We start from the raw sequence: 14,120 nt of genomic DNA, 5'->3' as shown, positions 1-14,120 counted from the left end.
GCAATTTGGGATTACTGCATTGTATGTAATGATTGATTTTCTTGAATATGAATTCCTTGTATGCTTGGTGATCTTTGTGAGATGAGTTCTATACCCGAACTCGAGTGCACTTAGGATAGGAGAATGGCATAGCCTTGTTGACTTGTGTGGAGTTATTCCTTAGCAAGTTGACTTGCAAGCCCATTCACTTGGTGGAGGTCATGTTGGGATCAATAATGTCACACGAGTAGTCGTGGTTAGGCATTACTCTTTCCAATATAGACCTTAGAAGCCAAGGACCTTAGTTTACCAAGCCCATATTGGCCTATTTCTTAGGACGTAGTGCGAAAGTCGTTCAAGTGTAAGATTTGATACAATTGTTACGCAATACTACACTCGTAAGACTCTCTCTTGAGAATATTTTTGGAATACGAGTAGTCGTTTATTCGATAATATTCGAAAGATGGGATGATGACTACGGGAACCTCTTGTAGAACATGTTTGGCAGGTTTAAACCCTAGTACATTCCCTTTGGGTGGTTCTTAACCGAGACTCCATGCTCGTGACTCGCAACAAACCCTTGATTCATGGTTGATCCGTTCTTGTGTATCCTTAATATCAATGAAACTTTGGTGTTGATAAGTGTAGCGGTGTATTCGTTACCATTGGAGATATTAACTAAATCCAAGGTAAATCATACAAAGTCGAGTCGCCACCGCACTTCTATTTATCCAAAGGAATGGTTAGAAAGCGAACAAAAACCTATAAAGTTTTACAAATAAACCTAGTAAAAGAAGGTCAGAGATTTGGGTAAAGGGGTTGGTTATGCAAAGGGAAGGTGTTAGGCAATGCATCCTAGGTACTCCTAGGGAGCCCTTTTCACAACTTGTTGCAAAGGTTATTGTTTATGAAATTATTTTGTGCAAACATGATTGAAGAGATGAGAGAAGAATATACAAGTTTATTTACATTTTGTGTTTGGATGGATGAATCCATTGCCTACGTACCCTCTCATGAAAGATAAGGATCAAAACCCCGTAGTTCGGGTAAAAGATTTCAAAACAATGAGTGGATTGATTGGTCCAAAATCCCTAAGGTCTTTTGTTATCAAAGGGAGAAAACTCGACCTGAAAAACCACAAGTCCACCATGTGAGAATAGCTTCGACATGCTAGTGAGGGGTTAACCCTATAATAAGCATGGAAGTTTTACAATTCGATCTCTAAGGACAAAGGTGAGTATTATATCTACCACAAAGATAACTCAAACCTAATAGCTAGAGGTTTTGAAAAATTTGATTAAGAAGTGCTCATTGAAACCACAAAAGAGACACATTTGAATGGGTTGAATTAACCAACTAGAAGTATGTACAAAAATGGTCAAAGTTGACTTAAGGGTTCAATTCAAAATGAGTATTATGAAAAGAAAGTTTGAAAATCAAAGGCATAAGGCCTAGGTTTCTAATGTGGAAAACAAGTGAAAATGTTTGCACAAAAGTTTTTGGTTTTTGGTTAAGGATGAAAGAGGGATTAAGGTTAAGCATGCAAGAGGTGAGGGATAAACCAGAATAGGAGTTCCTTTCCCGAGATCATAGAGATGATCCAAGTAAGTTCCTTTGGAAAAAGGCAACACAAGGTAAAAGCAATAAGCAAGTCTCATAAGAGAACCACAGAAAGAGGAAACAGAATGCCAATCACTGGACTTACATCCAACTCCTAACAACAAAACTGGAAACATAATGCCAATAGATGGACTTATATCTAACTCCAACAACACAAACAGGAAACAGAATGCCAATAGATGGACTTATATCTAACTCCAAAAACAAATGGGAAACAGAATGCCAATAGATGGACTTATTCTAACTCCACAAAACAAACAGGAAACAAAATGCCAATAGATGGACTTACATCCAACTCCTCAAAACAAAGAGGAAACAGAATGTCAATAGATGGACTTACATCTAACTCCTCAAAACAAATAGAAAACAGAATGCCAATAGATGGACTTACATCTAACTCCTAAAAAAACAAACAAATGAGCAAAAGCAAACAAATGCAAAGCAATCAAGCAAACAATGCATCACACACTATATACAAACAAGAGGCTCAATCAAATAGGTGGGCTTTAGTCAAGAGGGGTCATATCAACCTCGACAAACAAGCCAAATTGTATTCAGGTGATCTGTGAGCTCTTAACCACTAACATTGAGAGTTAGGGTGAAGCTGATGAAAATGGAAATGAGGATGAGACCTCATGCTCTTAACCCTGGCCTGGGTGGGCTTATGACAAAGAAAGAGTGGGGATCCAGAATGTGAGATCCTATTCCACCCGACAGACTCTATACAAAGATCTTGGGTGTTTGTTCAAGAGCATCAGCACGTAGTGCAAGCATAATGGACGACTCACTGAATATTAGGGGATTGATTGCTAATCCCTTCTATCTGTCAATTTCCTCTTCACTTAGGAGGACTTATCAAGTAACATGCTTCATTTAGAGGTCTTAGGCACAAATGTAAACAATCACAAACAGAGCCTCTTAAGGAGGAATTCAGCCAAGATGCCTGCAAAAAAGGTGACAGGACTTCCAGACTACATGGAGTAAGAGGGATAAACTACCTCAGTGGTGTATCAACCACACTCCAAAGCAAAGGCTAAGCAAAAGCTAGCTAGCAACTAATGTACCTGTACAAAAGCCAAACAATTAATATTGTATTCAGAAAACCAACAGACAGACAGTGGAACTTTCCAATATGTACATAATGCAAGTCATAAGTGCAATTACTCAAATGCGTTCATCACATCAATGGACCTACAACACAACAATAGTTAGTAATCAAAGCAACTTGTATCTCAAATAATGAGGCCACACCAACCATCAAAGCTAAATGCTCAAACCTGAAACACAAAGCACAATTAGTATGTACAAAACAACTAGTGCAAAGACTAGGTTCAAAAGCAAGTCAAATGACCAAAACAGAAGTCAATCTTTTGCACAAAGCAAGTTCAATCAATTAAGAACATGTCCTCAAAAGGACCAGCACCAAATCACAAGGCAAATGCATCAAACAATTCATGTTATGCAAAGGCAAACAATATGCACAAAGTTGGACATCCAAATTAGAAAATCCAAATCAAAACAGAAAATCATCCAATGATCATGAAAATTTTTATGCAAGTTTATCATGTTATGAATGAACATCATGTAAAAAATCAAATCCAGAAGATCTCAAATGATAGGTGAATGAAAATGCACAAATGCAAGGCACAAAATGTGACACCAATTGTCATAACATTATGTTCATGTGTCCAAAACAGTGATAGCAAATGATAAAAATGCCAAACCAAAGCTCAGAAATCATGTCACATGTGAAGATCAAGCATGCCAAATTTCAGATCAATTGGATAAACTATGAGCATTTCACAAAGCATTGAATATAACATGTAAATTTGGCATATGGTTCAAACAAAAAATCACAATTAAAAATCCAAAAACACACAACTCATGAAATAAATCCTATAAAAAAGTAGAGATCAAAACAAGAATGTGAAAAAAAAATTGGGATCAAATTGGATTATCCTACTATTTTTTATGATTTTTTAAAGTTGAAGGAATAATATGAAATAAGCATGAAAATGAGAGAGAAGTACCAATTCAAAAATGAAAATCAGCATATCCATTCAGCAGGATTCGAACACATGTTATCAAGGTTGATAAAGGCGCTCAAAAAATAAATTAGAAACATGCAAAATGCCAGGATCGAACCCACACATGGCAAGGAAATGAGAATTCAAAAATCAAATCAGAAACCACACACGCTAGGGATCGAACTCGTGCGCTCTTGGTCAAGAAGCGCTTGTGAAACGCAGCGTTTCACTTATGAGGTGGCATCCTACGCACGCAGTCAAAATACACGCAGGCGAGGTCAAAAGCATATGGACTAAACAAACTGACATGCAGGCAGCACAGTCAACGGCCACGCGAGCAAAACCATAAGCACATGCAGAGACGCCGGAACAGTGGTTCCGGTCGTCTTCCCCTGCTAGCTCCGACGGACATGCATCAAAAATTTCCAGAAACTGATAAAAAGTACATCAATCGAAAGATCTCGCAGCATACATTCCAAATCCATAGCTAATTCGCCCTAATTCATCATATAATTCATGGATCGAGCAAGAACAAATTGAACATCCAAACTTCAAGTTCACATAGCATGCTCGTTTCTCAACCAAATTCAAAAATAATTATATCAGTGTTCTCAGCGCAACAAACTCTACATGATCATGGCAATAAATTGGCAAAAAGAGAGAGTCAAATTTCACCTACCTGAACCTGCAGTGATCCAAAATCGTGTGTTCAAGCTTCCAAATGATCCAGATCAACTTCCTTTAGCCTCTAATGAAGCTTTGCGCAAGAATTAACACTTGAAACCAGCTGGATCTAGCTCAAATTCAAGTTTCCATTTCCATCTTCATGTGCTTAAATCTGCTCGAATCTTGCTCAATTCTTCAAACCAGTTGATGATCCTTGCTCAAAATTCCATGATTAACCAGAATATGCAAAGAAATTGAGGACTTGTGTGAAGAAATTTGGAAATTCGAGGAGAGAGAAAATTGGGAGGGAAATGAAAATTTTGAGATCTGAAATTGTTCTCCCAATTTTCCCTCCAAAATGTACATGTGTAAACAAATGGTCATGTGATCTTCTTTCATGCAAGGCAATGGTTGATTTGGAAAGCATTGGTCATGACAAGCATTTTGCAAAAAGAGTGGACCAATTCGGAGTTTTGAATCAAAAGTTATGCTATGTTGAACCTCCATGCATACTTTGTGATCATTTGGCTATAACTTCTCAACCAATTATCAGATGGACATGATATAGGACTTTTTGAAAAGAGGAGAGAAAGATCTTCAACTTTCATGTTCACCAAAAATTCATTTGAAGCTTCTTTGATGTTGGAAAGTTAAGTTGAATGTGGACCAAAAACTTGCCATTTTTGGAAACTTGAAATTATAGGTCACTTTCCATTTTGGGAAACTTTTGCAATGACTTCAAAATCTTCAAGATAGGTGTTTGACATGATGAATGAACTTCTTTTGAACATGAATGAGGTGTTTAAATACATATCCCCAACTCATAGTCCTCAATTGACTGCACAGTTGATTGTATAGGTCTTCAGATGACCTTGACAAGCTTTGATGAATTTGGGACTTTACCACTTGGGGAACTTGCTTCAACATGAACCCTAGCTCATATAAGCTCAATATGATGATCATGTGGTCCTCATACCAAGAAAATACCATCAGCTCTTGTACAATGGATACTCTTGAATTGCTTGACCTGTGCTTGCTTAGACTGCAGAACAAAATGTTAGATGACATATTTTTGTGCTTTTGGTTAGTGATTAAAACAAGAAACACAATGATATACAATGCAAGCAATGCCTGGTGATCTCAAACCACTCACAGGAGATCCCAACCAAAGGGAAATGAAGCCAAGATGCTCAAATGATCCTTGAGGCTATGCAATGCTATGATATGATGCCATGAGGGATCTTAGGGACAAAATTGGGGTCTTACAATAAGGTGTAAACCATAATCCACCAAAATGGATGATTGATATTAAGGATGACTTGATCCATCCCATGACCTTTGTGTGGTGTGATTTGTTTGATCCTTGAGTGTGATTGTTGCATCCATGCATTCATGCACCCATTTGCATCCATATCATCAATAATGAGAAAATTTTTAGGGAACTTAAGAGGTCTATTTGCAAATTTTCAGACACGGAAAGACAAAGAAGGAATACGAAGAAGTACAGTTTCAGACAACCCGACTTGAAAGAGCTAAGGAATTTGACATCCTATGTATTAGACCCCTTGGATTTCAAGGCTCGTAATGGGAAGCTTCTATCTATTCTGGCTACTCAAGTGGACGAAGGTTTGATGAGTGTATTGGTGCAGTTCTATGATCCCTTGTACTGTTTCTTTACATTTCCGGATTTCCTGCTTTTGCCCACGCTTGAGGAGTATGCCTATCTTGTGGGCATACCTATCCTAGACCAGTTGTCGTTCAGTGGCTTAGAGAGGGTTCCTACTTCTCAAGAGATAGTTGATATGTTGCATATAGATGAATCTCTGGTTGGTGCTCATATGACTACCAAAGGTGGAATTCAAGGTCTCCCTTCTGAGTTCCTCATTGCTCAAGCTACTTTATATGGGAAGGCCATGAGTGAGGACGCCTTTGAGGCCATATTTGTACTTCTCATCTATGGGCTAGTGTTATTCCCCAATATCGACAAGTTTGTGGATGTGAACGCTATTAGGATTTTCTCTACTCTTAATCCCGTTCCGACTCTGTTGGGTGACACTTATTTCTCTTTGCATATGAGGAATGCAAATGGTGGTGGTACCATTGTGTGCTATTTGCCTCTGCTGTACAAGTGGTTTATTTCGCACTTGCCGTAGACGGTCGCCTTCAAGGAGAACAAAGGATGTCTACGGTGGTCCACGAGACTCATGTCTCTCACCAATGATGATATCTTTTGGTAAAATCGTGTATATGATGGTGTGCAGATTATCGACTCTTGTGGTGAATTCTCCAATGTGCCTCTTCTTGTACATGCGGTGGGATTAACTACAACCCTATTTCGGCACGTCGTCAGCTTGGGTTCCCCCTAAAGGATAAACCTAATAACATTCTGTTAGAGGGTGTATTCTTTCAGGAGGGTAAAGATCCCCAAGGCTTGTAGGGTAGGCTGGTCCGCGCTTGGCGCAAGATCCATAGGAAGGGAAAGAAAGAGCTTGGTCCGAAGAACTGTATTGCTTTGGAACCCTATACCTCTTGGGTTAAGAGGAGAGCTTTCGAGTACTTTATGCCTTATGAGTATCCGAGACCTACGCCTTTGGTTGTGGCTGGGCCTTCAACCCTCCCTGACCAAGGAGTAGAGGAGTTGAGAGACGAAGACCATTCACGTGCCTGGATCCGTGAACGAGAGAAGTTGCTTCAGCAGATTAAATAGGAGGATGCTTTGATAGAGTTTCTGAAGCACCAGGTTATTGATGAGCCTGATGATGTGTTAACTTCTCTTCTTCCTCAGTCCTCCAAGTTTTGGAAGAGGAAGTATGATCAACTCGCCAAAGAGAAGGCGGATATGGAGGCAGCCTATGAGAGGGAGGTGAAGAGGCTTCGTGCAACTTATCTTCCAGTCTCCAGATCTCTAGACCATTGTTTCTAGGGTTCCATAGGATGTTCATTTTCCTTCTCTCTTGTATTGTATTTGGTTACCAAGACTGTACTTCTTTGGTATAAAAATATTTTCCAGATATTATTGATATGATATTTCCATATATGTCTAAATAATTAATATTTTCAAATATTTGCAAATAGGACTCTAAAGTTCCTCTGATAAATAAAATAAATCATATGCACAAGCATTACATGCATCATGTGCATAAGCAGGTTTTGCTCCAGGCTTCTTGTTCAATGGTCTAACTCTGTGTTCTTCATTTATTTTGAAGACAAGCTGACTCACCGGTACTACACTCGAGCAAACGCTTCAAGACTGATGGATCATCTAGAGCAAGAGAACCGTGAACTCAAGGAGGAAGTGGCCTGATTGACTGCCCTGATGGAGTCTTTCTTGGCCGCCCAGAGCCAGTCATCTCCGACACCTTCAACTCCTCCCCAGAGGACAGTCATCTATGAGATTGCCTCTTCGATCGTGCCTGTGGCCAGCGCCCACTTTGCACCAACAGCTATGCCAGCCGGGTTTCCCTGGGGGATGCCCGCCAACTTTTTTCCTGAGGGTCTTGCCCTCACCTTTGCTTCTCTGTCGGCATCTAGCCCGGTCCTCACCGTTCCACCTCCTGCCATGCATACTATGCCCAGAGTAGACGACACCATCTACCACTCTAAGCCGTCTGAGGGCCCAGATATCTATGAAAAGATGGATGATATGAACGATCAGTTTCTGGAGCTCCGCAAGGAACTCAAAACTCCCAAAGGAAAGGACCTCTTCGGCAAGTCTGCTGCTGAACTCTGCTTAGTCCCAAACGTCAAAATCCCTGTAAAGTTCAAAGTACCTGACTTTGAAAAATACAAGGGAAATACTTTCCCTCTCAGCCTCCTGGTAATGTACGCAAGGAAGATGTCGACTCAGACCGACAATGATCAGCTTCTTATTCACTATTTCCAGGACAGTTTGTCCGGTGCTGCCCTAAGATGGTATATGGGCTTGGACAGCGCGAACATCCGATCCTTCAATGACCTTGGCGAGGCCTTCGTCAAGCAATACAAGTATAACGTGGATATGGCTACCGATAGGGATCAATTGAGAGCCATGTCCCAGAAGGACAAGGAAACTTTCAAAGAGTACGCCCAGAGGTGGCGAGAGTTAGCAGCACAGATTGTGCCTCCGCTGGAGGAGAAAGAAATGACCAAGATCTTTCTGAAGACCTTGAGCTTATTTTATTATGAGCGGATGATTGCCAGTGCTCCTTCTAATTTCACCGAGATGGTGAACATGGGGATGCGTTTGGAAGAAGGAGTCAGGGAAGGGCGCCTGACCAGAGAAGAAGGTTCTTCTGCCAAACGATATGGGGCGTTTGGAAAGAAGAAAGATGGTGAGGCACATGCTGTGATCTCCCATGTTAAACCAAGAAGACCCTCAGTAAGGAGGAATACCGTGCGTCCTGCCAGTAATCAGCATCAGGTGGCTAACATAGCACCTATTTTCAGAGAAAATCAGCACTATCAGCATAACAATAACCAACAACAGCAACATCAACAATATCAACAACAACAACACCGTCCTCAACAGTAGGCCTACCAGCCTCGAAACAACAATCAGACTAGTACCATCTATGAGAGGAAGAGGGTCACCTTTGATCCTATTCCTATAACCTATGCAGAACTGTATCCCTCTTTGATAGAGAAGAAGTTGATTACTCCACGAGACCCACCGACTATACCTACCAACCCTCAGTGGTGGTATAAGCCCGAGCTACACTATGTTTATCATTTCGGTGCTCCCGGACATGACGTGGAAAACTGTTACCCACTGAAGACCAAGGTTCAAGACCTTGTGAGATGTGGTATCTTGTGTTTCGAGGACGTAGGTCCCAATGTGAAGAAGAACTCATTGTCCGAGCATGGGAAATCCTCTGTCAATGGTCCAAGGATGTCCTAGTAAATATAAGGTCAAATATGTCAGCCATATTCGACAATCTTTGGTCGAGATGCACACACTGTTGTGCGAATACAGTCATTATGAGCACGACCATGACAGATGCCATGTCTGCACTGTCAATCAAAGGGGATGTCGCCAAGTCCGTAAAGACATCCAAGAAATGCTGGATGAAGGTGTAATTGAGATACTTCAGAATCGCGATGTCGATGATGATGAAGCCAATGTGATATCTCCGGTATTTCGGATCCCAAAGCCTGTTGTCATCCGATATGATGGCAGCAAGCAAAATGCTTCTCCCTCTTTGATTATCAAACCAACTGGCCCTGTGCCATACTCTTCTGATAAAGCTGTCCCCTATCGTTACAATGCTATGGCATTAGAAGATGGGAAGGAGGTGCCTCTGCCCTCTACTTCTGTTGTTAATATTGTCAATGTCAGCGGCTTGACCCGTAGCGGTCGTGTTTTCTCGGCTCCGCCGAAACCCCAGGCTAACGTCCGAAAGGGCTGATGTTGCTGATTGTGTTGTGCGCCCGGTTGGGAATGATGTTTTTCCTCCGAATCCGACACTTGTTGCCAGTAAACCTGCCTCCGTTGTAAAAATTCCTGTCTCTGCTGGCCAGAGTGGCACCGTGAAAGAAGAATGTGATGAGATGTTGAGGCTCATCAAAAGGAGAGAGTACAACGTTGTAGATTAGCTTCTACAGACGCCATCAAAGATCTCTGTGCTATCTTTGTTGATGAATTCAGAACCACACCGTGAAGCTCTGCAGAAGGTGTTGGATGTGGCGTATGTAGATGATGACGTCACAATAGAACAATTTGATAGTATTCTTGCAAATATTACTACATGTAACAATTTGAGTTTTTGTGATACTGATCTCCCTGAGGAGGGAAGAGACCACAATTTGGCACTACACATATCTATGAGTTGCAAGGATAATGCCATGTCTAATGTGCTGGTAGACACTGGATCATCGCTGAATGTGTTGCCGAAATCCACTCTTGCTAGATTGTCATATCAAGGGCCTCCCATGAGGCAGAGTGGAGTAGTGGTTAAAGCTTTTGATGGATCCCGCAAAACTGTGATTGGAGAGGTTGAACTCCCAGTCAAGATTGGACCAAGTGATTTCCAGATCACTTTCCAGGTCATGGATATCCACCCATCATATAGCTGTCTGTTGGGCAGACCATGGATTCACGAGGTAGGCGCCATGACATCCACCCTACACCAGAAATGAAATTTGTTAAGAACAAAAAGTTGGTGGTGGTAGGGGGAGAGAAGGCTCTCCTGGTTAGCCACTTGTCTTCCTTTCTTACATAGATGCTGAGGATGAAGTTGGAACTCCGTTCCAAGCTTTATCTATTGTTGAGCCTACTAAGAAAGGAACTTCTTCATTTGCGTCCTACAATGATGCTAAGTTGGCCATTGAGCATGGCACAACTATCGGTTTAGGACAAATGATCAAGCTGGAAGACAACAAATCCCGGGCTAGCATATGGTATTCTTCTGGCGCTTTCAACAAGCATGGGCTGTTTCAGAGTGGTGGGTTCATCCACGCCGTCCAAAACGAGGAAGTTGCTGCTATTGTGGAAGAGGATGCAGAGGAAGATTCTGGCAACTTTGTCATCCTTGGAGGGGTCTGCAATAATTGGGTCGTTGTTGATGTTCCAACAGTTGTCCATAAGTCAACGTAATGTTCATGTTTGTTTAAAAACCCTTCTCCCATGCCAAAAGGAGGAGTGATGACATTGTTGGCTCATAAATACAATGATATTTTCATTCAATAAATTTATGTTAAATGTTTGTTTTTCCAATTATTTTCACTTTTCGCTTTTTGCATGAAATTGGTGATCACATAAAACCTTAAAAAAGAGAATAAAATCAATCTTTTCATCTGCATAATGATTTACCTTGTTTGAGTTCTAAAATCTCTTTTTATATCCAAAATCATTATGTAGGTTGATCAAACCCATTGAACATAATGATCCAACACCATCTCCCAACTTTGAGTTCCCTGTATTTAAGGCCGAAGAAGATGATGTTGAAGAGATTCCTGACGAGATTACCCGTCTGCTTGAGCACGAAGAGAAGATTATTCAGTCGCATCTTGAGAATCTAGAAACAATCAACTTGGGGTCTGAAGATTGTGTACGAGAAATGAAGATTGGGGCACTCCTGGAAGAATCTGTGAAGAAGGGGTTGATTGAGTTGCTACGAGAATACGTCGACGTATTTGCCTGGTCATATGAAGACATGCCTGGTCTGGATACTGATATCGTGCAACATTTCTTGCCTTTGAAGCCTTAGTGTGTGCCTGTAAAGTAGAAGCTCAGAAGAACTCATCCTGATATGGCAGTGAAGATTAAAGAAGAAGTTCAGAAGCAAATTGATGCAGGGTTTCTGGTGACTTCTACATATCCTGAATGGGTGGCCAATATTGTGCCCGTGCCTAAGAAAGATGGAAAAGTCCGAATGTGTGTGGACTATAGAGATTTGAATAAAGCTAGTCCGAAAGATGATTTCCCTCTACCACATATTGATATGTTGGTAGATAATACAACTAAATTCAATGTCTTCTCGTTTATGGACGGATTTTCCGGATATAATCAGATCAAAATGGCACCCGAGGATATGGAGAAGACAACATTCATCACACCTTGGGGAACATTCTATTATCGAGTGATGCCCTTCGGTTTGAAGAACGCCAGAGCCACGTATCAACGAGCTATGACTACCTTGTTTCACGATATGATGCACAAGGAGATCGAGGTATATGTTGATGATATGATTGCAAAGTCGAAAACGGAAGTTGAACATGTAGAGCACTTGTTGAAGCTTTTTCAGCGTTTGAGGAAGTATAAGCTTCGTCTGAATCCTAACAAGTGTACATTTGGAGTCCGTTCCAGCAAGTTATTGGGCTTCATTGTCAGTGAGAGAGGTATTGAGGTTGATCCTGCAAAGGTCAAAGCAATACAAGAGATGCCTGCGCCCAAAACTGAGAAGCAAGTCCGAGGTTTTCTTGGCCGCTTGAATTACATTTCCAGATTTATATCCCACATTACTGTCACATGTGCGCTGATATTCAAGCTCCTCCGGAAAGATCAGCGTTATGATTGGACCAAGGATTGCCAAAAAGCCTTAGACAGTATTAAAGAGTATTTGTCCGAGCCTCCAATTCTGTCTCCGCCTATGGAAGGGAGACCATTGATTATGTATCTGACAATTCTTGAAGACTCAATGGGTTGTGTCCTTGGTCAGCAAGACGAATCAGGGAAGAAAGAATATGTTATTTACTACCTGAGTAAGAAGTTCACTGATTGTGAGTCTCGATACTCGATGCTTGAGAAAACATGTTGTGCTTTGGCTTGGGCTGCTAAGTGCTTACGCCAGTATATGTTGAATCATACGACTTGGTTGATATCCAAAATGGATCCGATCAAGTATATCTTTGAGAAGCCTGTTTTAACTGGGAGGATTGCCCGTTGGAAGATGTTGTTATCTGAGTATGATATTGAGTATCGAGCTCAGAAAGCTATTAAAGGTAGTATCTTGGCTGACCACATGGCACATCAACCAATTGAGGATTATCAGTCAGTTCAGTTTGACTTCCCAGATGAGGAGATTCTGTATTTGAAAATGAAAGATTGAGATGAGCCTACGCTCGATGAAGGGCCAAAGCCTAGTCCCTATGGAGCATGGTGTTTGATGGCGCTGTAAATCAATATGGAAATGGTATTGGGGCAGTGATTATTAATTCTCAGGGCACACATTTTCCTTTTACAGCAAGGTTAACTTTTAAATGCACGAATAATATGGCTGAGTATGAGGCCTGTATCATGGGATTGAAAGAGTGTATTGATCTTAGGATCAAGCATCTTGATGTTTATGGTGATTCGGCCCTTGTTGTTAATCAGATTAAGGGTGAATGGGAGACGAATCAGCCTGGCCTCATCCCATATAGAGATTATGCGAGGAGAATTTCAACATTCTTTATTGAGGTTGACTTCCATCATATTCTTCGAGATGAGAATCGGATGGCAGATGCACTTGCTACACTTGCTTCGATGATCGTGGTGAGACTCTGGAATGAAGTTCCCAATATTACTGTGATGCGCTTGGACATACCAGCTCATGTGTTTGTAGTAGAGGAGGTAAAAGATGTTAACCTGTGGTATTATGATATCAAATGTTTTCTGCAAAGTCAGATTTACCCGCCTGGGGCATCTGTGAAGGATAAAAAGACTTTGAGGAGGTTGTCAGGCAGTTTCTACCTCAATGGTGATGTGCTTTATAAGAGGAATTTTGACATGGTTATGCTCAGATGAGTGGATAGACACGAAGCAGAACTGTTAATGACTGAGGTCCATGAGGGTTCATTTGGTACTCATTCCAATGGACATGCCATGGCTAGAAAGATGTTGAGAGCAGGCTACTATTGGCTGACAATGGAGTCTGACTGTTGCAAATATGTGAAGAAATGCCACAAGTGTCAGGTTTATGCGGATAAGATTCATATTCCCCCGACACTTCTGAATGTGATTTCATCATCATGGCCTTTCTCTATGTGGGGAATTGACATGATTGGCATGATAGAGCTGAAAGTGTCCAACGGTCACAGATTTATTCTCGTAGCAATTGATTACTTCACCAAGTGGGTTAAAGCGGCATCGTATGCAAACGTGACCAGACAGGTGGTTGTGAAGTTTATCAAGAATCAACTCATATGCCGTTATGGTGTGCCAGATAAGATCATTACTGATAATGGATCTAACTTGAACAACAAGATGATGAAAGAGCTGTGTAGCGAGTTCAAGATTGCACATCATAATTCTTCTCCTTATAGACCCAAGATGAATGGGGATGTTGAAGCTGCTAATAAGAATATCAAGAAGATTGTCCAGAAGATGGTTGTTACATACAAAGATTGGCAGGAGATGCTGCCATTTGCTTT

Source organism: Lathyrus oleraceus, chromosome 1 (genome assembly GCF_024323335.1).
Source record: "Lathyrus oleraceus cultivar Zhongwan6 chromosome 1, CAAS_Psat_ZW6_1.0, whole genome shotgun sequence".
NCBI classification, from domain to species: domain Eukaryota; kingdom Viridiplantae; phylum Streptophyta; class Magnoliopsida; order Fabales; family Fabaceae; genus Lathyrus; species Lathyrus oleraceus.
The sequence above is the reverse complement of the archived record's forward strand: the minus strand, read 5'-3'. Positions refer to the sequence as shown.